Source organism: Lepus europaeus, chromosome 8 (genome assembly GCF_033115175.1).
Source record: "Lepus europaeus isolate LE1 chromosome 8, mLepTim1.pri, whole genome shotgun sequence".
Taxonomy (NCBI): domain Eukaryota; kingdom Metazoa; phylum Chordata; class Mammalia; order Lagomorpha; family Leporidae; genus Lepus; species Lepus europaeus.
Genome location: NC_084834.1, coordinates 72,863,109 through 72,880,920, shown reverse-complemented (window position 1 = coordinate 72,880,920; position 17,812 = coordinate 72,863,109).

The window sequence follows — 17,812 nt, the reverse complement described above, 5'->3', positions numbered from 1 at the left end:
GTAAACACAATGGAAAGAAGCTTGAAATTAACAATTTAAGAATATCTAGAAAAAATGCAAACACATGGAGACTGAACAACATGCCCCCGAATGAACAGTGGATCATAGAAGAAATAAAAGGGAAATTAAAATATTCCTGGAAATGAATTAAGATGACAATAAAACATATCAAACCTTATGGAATACAGCAAAAGCAGCGTTAAGAAGGAAGTTTATAAAAAATGTGCCTGCATCAAGGAATTGGAAAGGCACCAAATAAATGAGCTTGAGGACCTGGAAAAGCAATAAACCAAACCCAAAGTTAGTAGAAGAAAAGAAATAATTAAAATTATAAACAAAAATGAAACAAAAAATACAAAACTTCAGTGAAATGAATATCTGCTTTTTTGAAACAATAAGCAAAATTGAAAAACCATTGGCCCAACTAACCAAAAAAAGATGGAGAAGAGTCAAAGCAATAAAATCAGAGATGAAAAGGAGATGTAACAGTGGATACCAAAGGAAAAAAAATCAGAGAGCTGTATGCAAACAAATTGGAAAATCTAGAAGAAATGGATAGATTCCTGTACACATGCAATCTATCAAAATTGAATCATGAAGACATCCAAAACTCAAACAGACAAAGTAACCAAGACAGAAATTGAATCAGTAATATAAGATCCTCCCAGCAAAGAGAAACCAAAGATCAGATGGCTTCACTGATGAATTCTACCAGATTCTTAAAGAAGAACTAATTCCAATTCTTCTCGAATTACTCAAAACAGTTGAAAGGGTGGGAATCCTCCCAAACTCCTTCTATGAGGCAAGCATCACCTTAATTCCTAAACCAGAGAAAGATACAATGAAAGAGAACTGTAAACCAATACCATTGATGAATACAGATGCAAAAATCCTCAACAAAATACTTGTTAAAATTTGGAAAACTATTAAGCCATGTGTTATGTAACATAAATTTCAAATATGTTATATCAAAAATGTAAAAACAACAGAAAAAATAGAATGAGCAGGGTAGGAAGGGGAGTTAGGGAAGGAGAAAGAGACAGAGGAAGGAAATTTTATTACACTCGGAATTTTATCTATAAACCATATTGAATGTGTTAAAAACTAATTAAAATTAAAATCATAAAAAGAGACTAATAAAAAAAGGAAATATTGAAAAATAAGAAATATTCCCAACTCTACAATTACTTTTTTTCTTTTTTTTTTTTTTAATTTTTTTTTTTATTTTTAACAGGCAGAGTGGACAGTGAGAGAGAGACAGAGAGAAAGGTCTTCCTTTTGCTGTTGGTTCACCCTCCAATGGCCGCCGCGGTAGGCACGCTGCGGCCAGCACACCGCGCTGATCCGATGGCAGGAGCCAGGTGCTTCTCCTGGTCTCCCATTGGGTGCAGGGCCCAAGCACTTGGGCCATCCTCCACTGCACTCCCTGGCCACAGCAGAGAGCTGGCCTGGAAGAGGGGCAACCAGGACAGGATCGGTGCCCCGACCGGGACTAGAACCCGGTGTGCCGGTGCCGCAAGGCGGAGGATTAGCCTAGTGAGCCGCGGCGCCGGCCCCAACTCTACAATTACTATGAATTCTTTTTGATAACTACATTGCATCTATAAAAATTTCTAGAACTTCTTCAAAGGGGACATTGTCTATTACTTTTATTCCCTTGTGAGAGTTGATTGTGTGACTCTGCCTTAGTCTAAAACCTCAAGCAAATTTGTAAACATTACTAAAGAAAATCAGTAAAAATTCTCTCATATATAGTGGTTACCACTAACATAAATTAAGCTAAATTTTAGTTCATTTAAAATAATACTTGCCTCAACAACTCATCCATTCATAATGAAAATTCCAAAATGGAAGTGTAAGTCTTACATCTAAAAGAGGGCCTGATCAGAGAGGAAATGGGAAGAAAGTTTTTTTCTCCTTGTTCCTAATGGGAAATTATTAATGCTTCTGATTATCTTAAGGAAAAATGTCACCTTTTTTCATTTTTGAAGTTGTAGATTTAAACTTATTTATAGAAAGCTTATATTTAATAAATATAAATTTCTTAAGTACAAATTTTGGATTATAGTGATTCTTCCCCCCATAAGCAATCTCCTACCCCCAAACCATTCCACCACCTTCTTCCTCTCCCATCCCATTCTTCATTAAGACTCATTTTAATTATCTTTATATACAGAATATCAACTCTATACTAAGTAAAAATTACAAAAATTTGCACCACACAGACAAACAAAGTATAAAGTACTTTGTATAAGGTACTTGTATAAAAGTATAAAGTAGTTGTACCATTAATTCCCACAGTTCAACACATTAAGGACAGGGGTCCTACATGGGGAGCAACTGTATAGTGGCTCTTTTTGTTGATTTAACAATTAAAACTTATTTAAGATGTCAGTGATCACCCGAGGCTCTTGTCATGAGCTGCCATGGTTGTGGAAGCCTCTTGAGTCCACAAACTCCAACATTATTAAGAAAATGCCATAATCAAAGTAGAAATTCTCTCCTCCCTTCAGAGAAAAGTACTTCCTTCTTTTATGGCCGCTTCTTTACACTGGGATCTCACTCAGAGATCTTTTCATTTAGTACCACAGTGTCTTAGATTTCCATGCCTGAAATGCTGTCATGGGCTTTTTAGCCAGATCTGAATGCCTAAAGGACTGATTCTGAGGCCAGACTGCTGTTTAGGGCATTTGTCATTCTATGAGTCTGCTGTTACGGCTTGCTTCCCAAGTTGGATCCTTCTATCCTTTTTAATTTTATTATAATTATCAGACACTTCGTCTTATTTATGTAATACCTTTGACTTAATCCTATCTTTAGTTTCAGCTATGAACTTAAACATATCACTTTAACTAGTAAGGTGGTATTGGTACCTACCAACTTAATGGTATTTGGAGTCCCATTCAAGTTTATAGCTTTACCCTTAGGGGCAAGTCTGAGGGAACATGTGTTGAACTGTAAATCTCCTCCCTCTCATGTTCACACTCTTATTTTTAACAAGGATCAATTTTGAATTGGATTTAAACACCTAAGAATAATTCTGTGTTAAGTAAAGTGTTCAACCAATGGTATTAAGTAGAAAAAGAAAAATACTAAAAAGAAAAATAGTAACCTGTTCCTCGACAGTCAGGACAAGTGCTGGTCAAATCATTGCTTCTTGTAGTGTCAATTTCACTTTTATAGGTTTCCATTTAGGTGCTCAGTTAGTTGTCAACGATCAGGGAGAACATTTGATATTTGTCCTTTGGGGACTGGCTTATTTCACTCAGCATGATGTTTTGCAGATTCTTCCATTTTGTTGCAAATGATAGAATACATATCCCATAATGTCTTTATCCAGTCTTCCATTGATGGGCATTAGGTTGATTCCATGTCTTAGCTATTGTGAATTGAGTTGCAATAAACATTGAGGTGCAGACAGCTCTTTTATTTGCCAATTTAATTTCCTTTGGGTAAATTCCAAGGAGTGGGATAGTTGGGACATGCGGTAGGTATATTCAGGTTTCTGACGTATCTCAAAATGTCTTCCACAGTGTCTTTACCAGTTTGCATCCCCACCAACAGTGGATTAGTGTAATTTTTCCCCACATCCTTGCCAGCATCTGTTGTTGGTAGGTTTCTGTATGTAAGACATTCTAACTGGGGTGAGGTGAAACTTCATTGTGGTTTTGATTTGCACTTCCCTGATGGCAAGTGATCCTGAACATTTTTTATGTGTCTGTTGGCCACTTGGATTTTGACTTTTGAAAAATGTCTATTGACCTTGGAGCCAAAATGGCGGATAGTGAGGACGTGCACCAATAGTCTGGGAAAATATAGTTTAATAAAAGTGGAATTACTGTAGCCTCAGGAAAAGACTCAAGAAAAAACCTGCAGAGGAAACGCTTCTGGATCTAGTGGATGTGACACAGAGGACCTACAGGGAGCCCACCGCGTGGAAGCCCAGCCGCGGGAGTCGAGCCGCAGAATCTCGCCGGTGCAGGAACGGGAGATAAGACAAAAACCTCAGAAACCTGAGACATTGGTGGGGAAGGGCAGAGACCTGAGGCCCCACTGGGCAAAGATCACCAGGCTGACTGGAGGAGAGAAAAAAAAAAAAACACGAATAAATCAGGGGAACCAGTATGGACACTAGCCTCTCTCTCTACTCACCTTACAAAGCCAAGCAAAACAAAGAGCAGGAGCCATTTTACATATGTAAAGTGGCAACCACCACAAATAGCCAGGCAGAAAAACTTGACTCTGGTTGGGAGAAATAACAGGAGGTTAGAATCTAGTGAAAAAAGGTGAAGCTAACTATTTGTGACTGTGAAAACCCAAGGGCAGGCAAGAGAACTCACCAAGTACACAAACTCAGTAACCTTGGGACTGTGGTGAAACTTGAGAACACATTGAAGGCTGCATAAACAGTTTGTGTGGTCCCAGGGGTAGATCAAACGAATACTCACAGAGGCCAGATTTTAACTACCCTCAATTCCACTCAGCTGTGCGGAATTACTTCCCAACTGAGTCAAAAAAAAAAAAAAAAAAGAGAGAGAGAGAGAGAGATCGAGCAAGGAGCAAGGGAGAAAATAATCTGGGTGAGTCGCTTTTTGCACAGCCTTAAACCTGAAGAATCAAGCAGAGCTCTCTGGCCACACCCATCACAGCCTCTAAGGATCCATCAAAGCAGACAGCCCACTTAGAGGCATAGTGTAACGAGAAAAAAACACCACAGCAAAAAAAAAAAAAAAAAAAAAAAAACCCACAAATTATCTCCAACATGCCAAACAACAAATGTAGAAACTGAGGTAACAAGAGCAAGGAAGACACTATGGTGCCCCCAAATGAACAAGACACCCCAATGCAAGATTATGAAGATGAACAGATAAAGGAAATGCAAGAAGCGGATCTCAAAAAATTGATAAGAACATTACGAAGTTCTCAAAAACAAATTCTTGAACTACAGAAATCCTTAATGGACAAGATAGAAAATCTGTCACATGAAAATGAAACATTAAGGAGGAATCAAAATGAAATGAAACAACTAGTAGAACATGAAACTGTTATAGTGACAAAAAAACCACAATGAAATGAAGAACCCAATAGATCAAATGCAAAACACATTAGAGAGCCTTAAAAACAGAATGGGTGAAGCAGAAGAGAGAATATCAGACTTAGAAGACAGAGAACAAGAAAGGAAACAGGCAAATCAAAGAAAAGAAGAGGAAATCAGAAATCTAAAAAATATTGTCGGGAATCTACAGGATACTATTAAAAAACCTAACATTCAGGTTCTAGGAGTTCCTAAAGGCATGGAGAGGGAGAAAGGATTAGAAGGCCTTTTTAGTGAGATACTAGCAGAAAATTTCCCAGGTTTGGAGAAGGACAGAGACATCCTAGTACAGGAAGCTCATAGAACCCCTAACAAACATGAACAAAAGAGATCCTCACCACGACACGTCGTAATCAAACTCACCACAGTGAAAAATAAAGAAAAGATCCTAAAATGTGCAAGAGAGAAATGCCAGATTACTCTCAGAGGATCTCCAATTAGACTCACAGCTGACTTCTCATCAGAAACCCTACAAGCTAGGAGAGAATGGCGAGATATAGCCCAGGTCCTAAGAGAGAAAAACTGCCAGCCCAGAATATTATATCCTGCAAAGCTCTCATTTGTGAATGAAGGTGAAAGAAAGACCTTTCACAGCAAACAGAAATTGAAAGAATTTGTCGCCACTCGTCCAGCCCTGCAAAAGATGCTTAAAGATGTGTTACATTCAGAAACACAGGAACATGGTCACCAATATGAAAGAAGGTAAAGGAAGGAAACCTCACAGCAAAAGATCACAGGAATCTCACACCATATATTAGAAAATATCTTTGGCAGCTGGCGCTGCGGCTCACTAGGCTAATCCTCCGCCTTGCGGCACTGGCACACCGGTTTCTAGTCCCGGTAGGGGCACAGATCCTGTCCCAGTTGCCCCTCTTCCAGGCCAGCTCTCTGCTGTGGCCAGGGAGTGCAGTGGAGGATGGCCCAAGTGCTTGGGCCCTGCACCCCATGGGAGAGCAGGAGAAGCACCTGGCTCCTGCCATCGGATCAGCGCGGTGCGCCGGCCACAGCGTGCCTACCGCGGCGGCCATTGGAGGGTGAACCAACGGCAAAAGGAAGGCCTTTCTCTCTGTCTCTCTCTCACTGTCCACTCTGCGTGTCAAAAAAAAAAAAATATCTTTGGCAAATTACAGGGCAAAGTTACTCCTTCTCAATAGTCACATTGAATGTTAATGCCCTGAACTGTCCAGTTAAAAGACACTGATTGGCTGATTGGGTTAAGGAACAAAACCCATCTTTTAGCTGCTTACAAGAAACTCATCTTTCCAACAATGATGCATACAGACTGAAAGTGCAAGGCTGGAAAAATATATACCATACCAACAGAAATGAAAAAAGAGCGGGAGTAGCCATATTAATATTGGACAACATAAACTTTACCACAAAAACTGTTAGGAGAGACAAAGAGGGACACTATATAATTATTAAGGGATCCATTCAACAGGAAATATAATGATTATCAATGTATATGCACCTAATTACAGGGCACCAGTTTATTTAAAAGACTTGTTAAGGGAATTAAAGGGAGACTTAGACCCCAATACGATAGTTCTGGGGGACTTCAATACTCCACTCTCAGAGATAGGTCAACAGGATAGAAGATCAACAAGGAGACAGTAGATTTAAATGACACTATAGCTCAAATGGACCTAACAGATATCTACAGAACTTTTCACCCTACACAGAAAGCATTTACATTCTTCTCAGCAGTACATGGAACCTTCTCTAGGATTGACCACATACTAGGCCATAAAGCAAGTCTCAGCAAATTCAAAAGAATTAGAATCATACCATGCAGCTTCTCAGACCATAAAGGAATGAAATTGGAAATTAGCAACTCGGGAATCCCTAGAGCACATGCAAACACATGGAGATTGAACAACATGCTCCTGAATGAACAATGGGTCATAGAAGAAACTAAAAGAGAAATAAAAGAAATCAAAAATTTTCTGGAAGTAAATGAGGATAAAAGCGCAATATACCAAATCTATGGGATACAACAAAAGTAGTGTTAAGAGGAAAGTTTAAATCAATAGGTGCCTACATCAAGAAATTGGAAAGGCACCAAATAGATGAGCTTTCAAGTCATCTCAAGGATCTAGAAAATCTGCAGCAAACCAAACCCAAACCCAGTAGGAGAAGAGAAATAATTAAAATCAGAGAAGAAATCAACAGGATTGAATCCAAAAAAACATTACAAAAAATCAGCTAAACAAGGAGCTGTTTCTTTGAAAAAATAAACAAAATTGACACCCCATTGGCCCAACTAACTTAAAAAAAGAAAAGACCCAAATCAATAAGATCAGAAATGAAAATGGAAATGTAACAACAGACACCACAGAAATAAAAAGAATCATCAGAAATTACTACAAGGACTTGTATGCCAGCAAATAGGGAAATCTATCAGAAATGGACCGATTCCTGTATACATAGAACCTACCTAAATTGAACCAGGAAGACATAGAAAACCTAAACAGACCCATAACTGAGACAGAAATTGAAACAGTAAAAAAGGCCATCCCAACAAAGAAAAGCCCAGGACCAGATGGATTCACTGCTGAGTTCTTCCAGAAATTTAGAGAAGAACTAACTCCAATTCTCCTCAAACTATACAAAACAATGGAAAGAGAGGGAATCCTCCCAAATTCTTTCTATGAAGCCAGCATCACCTTAATTCCTAAGCTGGAAAAAGATGCATCATTGAAAGAGAATTACAGACCAATATCCCTGATAAACATAGATGCAAAAACACTGAATAAAATTCTGGCCAATAGAATGCAACAACACATCAGAAAGATCATCCACCCAGACCAAGTGGGATTTATCCCTGGTATGCAGGGATGGTTCAGTGTTCGCAAAACAATCAACGTGGTACACCACATTAAAGGACTACAGAAGAAAACCATATGATTCTCTCAATAGACGCAGAGAAAGCATTTGATAAAATACAACATGCATTCATGATGAAAACTCTAAGCAAACTGGGTATGGAAGGAACATTCCTCAATACAATCAAAGCAATTTATGAAAAACCTACGGCCAACATCCTACTGAACGGGGAAAAGTTGGAAGCATTTCCACTGAGAGCGGGTACCAGACAGGGATGCCCACTCTCACCACTGCTCTTCAATATAGTTCTGGAAGTCTTAGCCAGAGCTATTAGGCAAGAAAAAGAAATTAAAGGGATACAAATTGGGAAGGAGGAATTCAAACTATCCCTCTTTGCAGACGATATGATTCTTTATTTAGGGGACCCAAAGAACTCTACTAAGAGACTATTGGAACTCATAGAAGAGTTTGGCAAAGTAGCAGGATATAAAATCAATGCACAAAAATCAACAGCCTTTGTATACACAGGCAATGCCATGGCTGAGAAAGAACTTCTAAATTCAATCCCATTCTCAATAGCTACAAAAACAATCAAATACCTTGGAATAAACTTAACCAAGGACGTTAAAGATCTCTACGATGAAAACTACAAAACCTTAAAGAAAGAAATAGAAGAGGATACCAAAAAATGGAAAAATCTTCCATGCTCATGGATTGGAAGAATCAATATCATCAAAATGTCCATTCTCCCAAAAGGAATTTATACATTCAATGCAACACCAATCAAGATACCGAAGACCTTCTTCTCAGATCTGGAAAAAATGATGCTGAAATTCATATGGAGACACAGAAGACCTCAAATATCCAAAGCAATCTTGTACAACAAAAACAAAGCCGGAGGCATCACAATACCAGATTTCAGGACATACTACAGGCAGTTGTTATCAAAACAGCATGGTACTGGTACAGAAACTGATGGATAGACCAATGGAACAGAATAGAAACACCAGAAATCAATCCAAACATCTACAGCCAAATATATTTGATCAAAAATCCAAAACTAATCCCTGGAATAAGGACAGTCTATTCAATAAATGGTGCTGGGAAAACTGGATTTCCACATGCAGAAGCTTGAAGCAAGACCCCTACCTTTCACCTTACACAAAAATTCACTCAACATGGATTAAAGACTTAAATATATGACCAGAAACCATCAAATTATTAGAGAGCATTGGAGAAACCCTGCAAGATATAGGTACAGGCAAAGACTTCTTGGAAAAGACCCCAGAAGCACAGGCAGTCAAAACCAAAATTAACATTTGGGATTGCATCAAATTGAGAAGTTTCTGTACTTCAAAACAAACAGTCAGGAAAGTGAAGAGGCAACTGACAGAATGGGAAAAAATATTTGCAAACTATGCAACAAATAAAGGGTTGATAACCAGAAACTACAAATAAATCAAGAAACTCCACAACATCAAAACAAACAACCCACTTAAGAGATGGGCCAAGGACCTCAACAGACATTTTTCAAAAGAGGAAATCCAAATGGCCAACAGACACATGAAAAAATGTTCAAGATCACTAGCAATCAGAGAAACGCAAATCAAAACCACGATGAGGTTTCACCTCTCCCTGGTTAGAATGGCTCACATTCAGAAATCTACCAACAACAGATGCTGGCGAGGATGTGGGGAAAAAGGGACACTAACCCACTGTTGGTGGGAAGGCAAACTGGTTAAGCCACTATGGAAGTCAGTCTGGAGATTCCTCAGAAACCTGAACATAACCCTACCATACAACCCAGCCATCCCACTCCTTGGAATTTACCCAAAGGAAATTAATTTGGCAAATAAAAAAGCCATCTGCACATTAATGTTTATTGTAGCTCAATTCACAATAGCTAAGACCTGGAACCAACCCAAATGCCCATCAACACTAGACTGGATAAAGAAACTATGGGACATGTACTCCATAGAATACTATACAGCAGTCCAAAACAATGAAACCCGGTCATTTGCAACAAGATGGAGGAATCTGGAAAACATCATGCTGAGTGAATTAAGCCAGTCCCAAAGACACAAATGTCATTTGTTTTCCCTGATCGGCGACAACTAACTGAGCACCAAAGGGGAAACCTGTAGAAGTGAAATGGACACTATAAGAAACAATGACCTAATCAGCTCTTGTGCTGACTGTTGATGTACAATGTAATACTTTATCCTTTTTAGTATTTGTTGTTGTTGTTGTTGTTCTAGTACTAGTGGTTGAACTCTGTAATTAACACACAATTATTCTTAGGTGTTTGAATTTTAACTGAAAAGTGATCCCTGTTAAATATAAGAGTGGGAATAAGAGAGGGAGATATGCAATTTGGGACATGCTCAATCGGACGTGCCCCAAATGGTGGAGTTAGAAATGTGCCAGGGGATTCTAATACAATCCTATCAAGGTGGCATGTACCAATGCCATCTCACTAGTCCAAGTGATCAATTTCAGTTCACAATTGATGGCTCTGATAGGTCTAAGAATCAAAGGGATCACACAAACAAGACAAGTGTCTGCTAATACTAACTGATAGAATCAAAAAGGGAGAGAAGGATCCAACATGGGAAGGGGGATACACAGCAGACTCATAGAATGGCAGATGTCCTAAACAACACTCTGACCTCAGAATCAGCCTTTAAGGCATTCGGATCTGGCTGAAGAGCCCATGAGAGGGCTTGTAGGCATGGAAAGGCAAGACACCATGGAAAAGAAAAAAAAGAAGAAGACCTAAATGAAAGATCTCTGTGAGTGAGTTCCCAGTGGAAAGAATGGGACCATCAAAGAAGGAGGTACCTTTCTCCGAAGGGAGGAGAGAATTTCCACTTTGACTATGACCCTATCGGAATAAGATCAAATTCGGTGAACTCTAAAGGCTTCCATAGCCTTGGCAACTCATGACTAGAGCCTAGGGAGATTACTGACGCCATGAACAGGAGTGTCAAATTGTTAAGTTAGCAACAGGAGTCACTGTGTACTTACATCTCATGTGGGATCTGTCCTTAATGTGTTGTCTAATGTGTAGTGATGCTATAACTAGTACTGAAACAGTATTTTAACACTTTGTGTTTCTGTGTGGGTGAAAACTGATGAAATCTTTACTAATTATATACAGAATTGATCTTCTGTATATAAAGATAATTGGAAATGAAAAAAAACTGGTGTTAAATTGGAAATGGCATAGAAAATTAATTAATTTTTAAAAAATATCATGTAGGATCTCTGTCTTTAATGTGCTGTACACTGTCATTTAATGCTATAACTAGTACTCCAACAGTATTTTTTTCACTTTGTGGTGCTATATGGGGGCAAACTGTTGAAATCTGTACTTAATATATACTGAACTGATCTTCTGTATATAAAGAGAATTGAAAATGAATCTTGATGTGAATGGAAGGGGAGAGGGAGCGGGAAAGGTGAGGTTTGCAGGTGGGAGGGAAGTTATCGGAGGGGGGAAGCCATTGTAATCCATAAGCTGTACTTTGAAAATTTATATTCATTAAATAAAAGTTTAATATTTGGCATAAAAAATAGAAAAAAATGAAAAAAAAGAAAAAAGAAAAATTTCTATTGAGGTACTTGGCCCATCTCTCTCTCTCTCTCTCTCTCTCTCTCTCTCTCTTTTTACAGGCAGAGTGGACAGTGAGAGAGAGAGACAGAGAGAAAGGTCTTCCTTTTCGCTGTTGGTTCACCCTCCAACGGCTGGCGCATCGTGCTGATCCGAAGCCAGGAGCCAGGTGCTTCTCCTTGTCTCCCATGCGGGTGCAGGGCCCAAGCACTTGGGCCATCCTCCACTGCCTTTCTTGGCCATAGGAGAGAGCTGGCCTGGAAGAGGGGCAAGTGGGACAGAATCCAGTGCCCCAACTGGGACTAGAACCCGGTATGCCGGCTCCGCAAGGCAGAGGATTAGCCTGTTAAGCCACGGCACCGGTTGGCCCATATCTTAAGTGGTTATTTGCTTTGTTGTTGTGGAGTTTCTTGATCTGTTTGTATATTCTGGTTAATGATCCTTTATCAGTTGCATTATTTGCATTTTTTCTCCCATTCTGCTGGTTGCCTCTTCACTTTCCTGATGGTTTCTTTTGCAGTAGAGAAACTTCTCAATTTGAAGTAATCCCAGTTGTTAATTTTGGCTTTGACTTCTTGTACCTCTGGGGTTTTTTCAAAGAAGTCTTGCCTGTGCTAATATCTTGCAGAGTTTCTCCAATATTCTCTAATAATTTGATGATGCCAGGTCATAAATTTAGATCTTTAATCCATTTTGAGTGGATTTTTATGTAAGGTGTAACGTAGGGGGACCTGCTTCAATACTTCCACATGTGCAAATCCAGTTTTCCCAGCATCATTTGTTGAAGAGACTGTTCTTGCTCCAGAAATTGGTTTTAGCTTCTTGATCAAATATAAATTGGTTGTAGATGTTTGGATTGACCTCTGGTGTTTCTATTCTGTTCCATTGGTCTATCCATCTGTTTTTGTACCAATACCAGGCTGTTTTGATTATAACTGCCCTGTCCTATGTCTTGAAATATGGTATTGTGATGCCTCTGGCCCTGTTTTTGTTGTATAAGATAGCTTTAGCTACTCCAGGTACTCTGTGCTTCATATGTATTTCAGCATTATTTATTCCAGATCTGAGAAAAATGTCTTTGGTATTTTGATAGGTATCACATTGAATCTATAAATTGCTTTTGGAAGAATGGATATTTTGTTGATATTGATTCTTCCAATCCATGAACATGGAAGGTTTTGCCATTTTTTTGTATCTTCTTCTATTTCTTTCTTTAAAATTATGTAATTCTCGGCCAGTTCCGCAGCTTACTTGGCTAATCCTCTGCCTGCGGTGCCGGCACCCCAGGTTCTAGTCCTAGTTAGGGTGCCAGATTCTGTCCTGGTTGCTCCTCTTCCAGTCCACCTCTCTGCTGTGGCCCAGGAAGGCAGTGGAGGATGGCCCATGTGTTGGGCCCCTGTATATGCATGGGAGACCAGTAGGAAGCACCTGGCTCCTGGCTTTGTATCAGTGCAGCGTGCTGGCTGTAGCAGCCGTTTGTGGGGTGAACCAATGGAAGGAAGACCTTTCTCTCTGTCTCTCTCATTCTCACTGTCTAACTCTGCCTGTCAAAAAAATTTGTAATTCTCATCATAGAGTTCTTTTACATCCTTGGTTAAGTTTATTCCAAGGTATTTGAATTTTTGTTGCAGCTATTGTGAATGGTGTTGATCTAGGAGTTCGTTCTTAGCTGTGGCCTGTCTGTATATACAAAGGCTGTTGATTTTTATATATTTATCTTATATCCTACTACTTTACTAAACTCTTCTATGAGTTCCAAGAGTGTCTTAGTGGAGTTATTTTATCTACTAAATAAAGCATCATATCATCTGTAAATAGGGATAATTTGACTTCCTCCTTCCCAATTTGTATCCCTTTGATATGTTTTTCTTGCCTAATGGATCTGGCTAAAACTTCCAGGAATATATTGAAGAGCAATGGTGTGAGTGAGCATCCCTGTCTGGTATCATAACCCAGTGGGAATGCTTCCAATTTTTCCCTACTAACTATGATTTGGCCATGGTTTATCATAAATTGCCTTGATTTGTTGAGGAATGTTCCTTCTAGATCCAATTTGATTTAGTTTTCATCACAAAAGGGTTTTGTATTTTATCAAATGCTCTCTCTGAATCGATTGAGATAATGATATGGTTTTTCTTCTGCAATTTGTTAATGTGGTGTATCACATTGATTGATTTGTGAATGCTGAACCATCCCGGCATTGAGGGATAAATCCCACTTGGTCTGGATGGATGATCTTTTTGATGTGCTGTTGTATTCAACTGGCTAGAATTTTATTGAGGAGTTTTGAGTCTATGTTCACCAGGGAATCTGGCTTGCAATGCACAATCTGTGCTGCATCCTTTTCAGGTTTAGGAATTAAGGTGAAGCTGGCTTCAGAGAAAGAATTTGGGAGGATTCCCTTTCTTTAAATTGTTTTTGATAGCTTAGGAATTGGAGTTAGTTCTTCTTTAAAAATCTGGTAGAATTCAGCAGTGAATCCATCTGGTTTTGGGATTTTCTTTGTTGGGAGGACCTTTATTACTGATTCTATTTCTGTCTTTGTTATGGGTGTTTAGGTTTTCTATGTCTTCATGATTCCATTTAGGTAGGTTGTATATGTCCAGAGATCTATCCATTTCTTATAGATTTACTAGTTTGTTGGCATACAACTCTTTGTAGCAATTTCTGATGACTCTTTATTTCTGCGGTGTCTGTTGTTACCTTCCTTTTTTCATCTCTAATTTTATTGATTTGGGTCTTCTCTCTTCTTTTTTTGGTTAGTTGGGCCAATGGTGTGTCAATTTTGTTTATTTTTCATTTTTCTGATCTTTTGTAGTTTTTTTGGATTCAATTTTGTTGATTTCTTCTCTAATTTTAATCATTTCTTTTCTCCTAATAGTTTTGGGTCTGGTTTGCTGCAGTTTTTCTAGATCCCTGAGATGTACTGAATTCTCATTTATTTGGTGCCTTCCCAGTTTCATGATGTAGGCACCTAATGCTATAAACTTTCCCGTTAACACCACTTTTGCTGTATCCTGTGCGTTTTGATGTTGTGTTGTTATCTTCATTGCTTCCAGGTGCCTTGTAATTAGGTGCATATACATTTATAATAGTTACATCTTCCTGTTGAATTGATCCCTTGATCATTATATAGTGCCCTTCTTTGTCTCTTTGTCTCTTTTAACAGTTTTTGTGTTAAAGTTTATTTTGTCTGATATTAAGATGGATACACCAGCTCTTTTTTGGTCTCTGTTGGCATGGAATATCTTTTTCCAGCCTTTCCCTTTCAGTCTGCATGCACCTTTGTTGGAAAGATGTGTTTCTTGTAAACAACAAATAGATGGGTTTTGTTTTTTAATGCATTCAGCCAGTATGTGCCTTTTGACTAGAAAGTTGAGGCCATTTACATTAATTGTGACTGTTGATAAGTAGTGACTTTGCCCTGCCATTTTTCCAAAGATATTGCTAATATATACTTTGGATTTCCTGTGATCTTTTACTGAGAGATTTTCTTCCTTTACCTTCTTTCATATTGATGACTGTGTTTCTGTATGTAACACATCTTTAAGCATCTTTTGCAGGTCTGGACGAGTGGTGACAAAGTCTTTCAATTTCTGCTTGTTATTAAAGATCTTTATTTCACCATCATTCACAAATGAGAGCTTTGCAAGATAGAATATTCTGGGCTGGCAGTTTTTTTCTCTTAGTATTTGGGCTATATCTCACCATTCTCTTCTATCCTGTAGGTTTTCTGATGAGAAGTCTGCTGTGAGTCAATTGGAAATCCTATGAAAGTAATCTGGGATTTCTCTCTTGCATATTTTAGAATCTTTTCTTTATGTTTCAATGTGGTGAGTTTGATTACAATGTATCGTGGCAAGGATCTTTTCTGGCCATGTCTATTGGGAGTTCTGTGTGCTTCATGTACTTGGATCTCCCTTTCTTTCTCCAAACCTTGGAAGTTTTTTTGCTGTTATTTCACTAAAAAGGCCTTCTAATCCTTTCTCTCTCTCCATGCCTTCAGTAATTCCTAGAACTTGTAAATTGTTTTTTTATAGTATCCTGCAGATTCCCAACAGTTTTTTTTTATTTCTAATTTCCTCTTCTTGTCTTTGGTTTGATAGTATACTTTCCTGTGCTCTGTCTTCTAAGTCTGATATTCTCTCTTCTGCTACACTGATTCTTTTTTTTAAAGCTTTCCACTGCATTTTTATTTGTTCTACTGCATTTTGCATTTCATTTTGATTTTTCTTTTTAGATCTCAATTTCATGTTCTATGGAATTCTTCATTTCATTTTTATTCCTATTTAGGATCTCAGTTTCATGGGTGAAATTTCCTTTCATGTCCTGCAGATTTCAGTAGTTCGTGTGTTTGCTTTTGATTACTTCTATGTGATCTTGTGATTAATTTTTTGAGTTCCATTTCTTGCATTTCTTCTATCTCATCATCTTCATAATCTAGTATTGAAGAGTCATAGTATTTTGGGAGTGTCATGTTGTCTTTCTTATTCTTATTTCTTGGATGGTTGCGTTTGTTGTTTGGCATATGTGTAAATACTTGTTGGTTTCTTTTTTTTTCCTGCTGTGGCAGCTTTTATCATTGTACTATGACTCTTTAGATAAGTGGACTATTGCTTTCAGTGACTCTCTAGAGACTTGTAGTGGGTGTGGCCAAAGAGCTCTGTTCTGTTCTCCAGAGTTAAGGGTGTGCCTAAGGTGATACACCCAGGTTTGGCATGGTAAATCTTTCTCTCCCTTTTTTTAAATCAGAAGTTAAGTAGATTCTGCTCAGCTGAGCTCTTCTCCTTGATGGAGACCCATGCCTGAGTGCTAGCCCCAATGGCTATAATATTCATCTGCTTTGTCCCAAGGACCACACAAAGGATCTGTGTAGTCCTCAGTGTAAGTTCAGATTCCCTAGCAATGTCTCTCACCAGGTAACCAGTAACCCCCAAGCTTGTGGTGTCTCCCACTGAGACTGCTCAAAGTCCAGCCACACTGAATTCTCCCACACATCCTCAGTTTTTCTTTTTTCTTCCTCATAGCCCTAGCTCAGAAGCTTCACAATGTCACAAGCTCCTAGACCCCTGTTATTTCTCCCCACCAAAGTCAGGAGTCTGCTTGGCTGGTTGCTGGGCACAGACATGAGCTGATGCAGCTATTACATGTCCAATATGGCATTCACTCTTTTGTCCTGTACACCTTTGTAACATCATCGGAGAGAGAGAAATGTGTCTGTATTGTCCTTTTTCTTCCCCTCTCCTATAGGTTGGCTGGGTACATTCTCCCCCACAGGGCTTCAAGCCTTGTTCCCTCTAGGCTCTTCCTTCCACTTTTTCCCCTGTGGCTTGGGCTACTGCAGACTCCTCTCACTTCACTTTTCAGCGTTTTGTGTAGGCTCCGTAGATTAAAACTTAATATGATTTCTTTACAATTTGTCCCTGAATTCCATTAAAACTATACTAACTTTTTGTTTTTCATACAGCAATGTGGATAATAGTTTCCAGTATGGTGACTGTTAATAAATGGCAATCTCGCCGGTGCTGCCATAGCTCAATAGGCTAATCCTCTGCCTGAAGCACTGGCACACCAGGTTCTAGTCTTTGTTGGGGTGCTGGATTCTGTCCCGGTTGCTCCTCTTCCAGTCTAGCTCTCTGCTGTGGCCAAGGAAGGCAGTGGAGGATGGCCCAAGTGCTTGGGCCCTGCACCCACATGGGAGACCAGGAGAAGCACCTGGCTCCTGGCTTTAGATCAGCGCGGTACGCCGGCCGCAGTGGCCATTGTGGGGTGAACCAATGGAAAAGGAAGACCTTTCTCTCTGTCTCTCTCTCTCACTGTCCACTCTGCCTGTCAAAAAATAAAATAAATAAATAAATAAATAAATGGCAATCTCTGTTACAAGACTTTTGCTGAAAAGTCATGAACAGAATTTATTGTGGTATATTCTACAGGTACTATTTACAAAGCAAGAGTATTCAGTAACATCTATATCTAATCTCATATTAAACCTATCCATTAATATTGATAAGCAATGCATTATGGTATAATTATATAATGTTTGTAACAGTTAAATGGAATAGACTGAATCAGGCTGCTTTTTGACTAACAGAATTGTTAGTCAGCAGAACATTTCATATGCAGGAAGCAACCCACATAACTTCTCTAATAAATAAATAAATGCATGGCTTGTCAACAAAATTGACCTTACTTGACATTAGGAGAAATGTACATATAGCATTATAATAACAAAAAAAATTAGAGAAATTGACTTGTTTCTGAAGACCAAAAAAAAAGTG